We start from the raw sequence: 206 nt of genomic DNA on the forward strand, positions 1-206 counted from the left end.
AGAGAGAGAGAGAGAGACATGTGGGAACACTGATCATATGTATTATAATGAATCTTTACATATAAATACAGTTAAACACTTCTTATTGTTTGGCTCTTATTTTCATTCTTTCACAGAATATCTTCTGAATATTAAAACAAATATCCTTTAATATAATATATTTATATATAACAATATACATATTAATATAATCCGATTTAATAGAT

Source organism: Morone saxatilis, unplaced genomic scaffold (assembly GCF_004916995.1).
Source record: "Morone saxatilis isolate NCDOM2014 unplaced genomic scaffold, NCSU_SB_2.0 Contig17, whole genome shotgun sequence".
In the NCBI taxonomy this organism is placed as follows: Eukaryota; Metazoa; Chordata; class Actinopteri; family Moronidae; genus Morone; species Morone saxatilis.